The 703-nt window shown below is 39.5% G+C and overlaps 1 non-coding gene across 1 annotated transcript; it reads right to left on the bottom strand.

The window, feature by feature from the left end:
* Nucleotides 1-342: 342 nt before the first annotated feature.
* Nucleotides 343-415, bottom strand: TRNAK-UUU (transfer RNA lysine (anticodon UUU)). The gene has a single exon. It is a non-coding gene; the product is annotated as a tRNA-Lys (tRNA).
* Nucleotides 416-703: the final 288 nt, after the last annotated feature.

Here is a 703-nt window from a genome sequence, read left to right as displayed (position 1 = left end):
ATTCGACACACCTTCCTAATAATTTTGTGAACACACAAAGCACAACATCGCAACTTGTCTTTAGTCTTTAAGAAAAAAGTAATAAAAACGACGCATTTAATGGAGATGAGAATGAGTATCTTGCAATGAGGAATCCTCAACATGAGAGGACCCCATTTTCGACACATCGAGCCTGCGCAATGGTTGCCAGCCGATGGCTGTTTTGTTCGTGCTTTCCTTTTTTAACGTATTTCCTCAAATTGGTAAGCAGCATGGAAATTTTTAAGGTCTTTGCCTCCCAGGCTCGGTGAAAGCTTTCCAAGCTTCACAACATCGACTCCATTTAAAAATATATAAAAAGTTCGCCCGAACAGGGACTTGAACCCTGGACCCTCAGATTAAAAGTCTGATGCTCTACCGACTGAGCTATCCGGGCTCTTGAACTTGTTGGTGTTTAGGAACATTTATCTTATTCAGCCTTTTATTTGCTAATCGAGCACTTAAATGAAGTAATCTCTGCTGATGGATCGAATGATTCATGCAATCTTTCCGAAATGAATTCTCAATCGAATATAACGGTTTTCCGAGACACAAATTATGTGACATATTCTGTGTCGAGCAATGAAAAGTCCTATTAAGGGCAAATAAAAAGCATTAACGAGGGGTTTTTTCAACCTCATTGGGGACTTCATCTTGCTTCGATAAGTTGGTGATGTTACTTCAA

The sequence above is a fragment of the Myxine glutinosa genome, chromosome 10, assembly GCF_964187855.1.
Source record: "Myxine glutinosa chromosome 10, kmMyxGlut1.1, whole genome shotgun sequence".
NCBI classification, from domain to species: domain Eukaryota; kingdom Metazoa; phylum Chordata; class Myxini; order Myxiniformes; family Myxinidae; genus Myxine; species Myxine glutinosa.
This window is presented reverse-complemented; position numbering and strand designations above follow the sequence as displayed.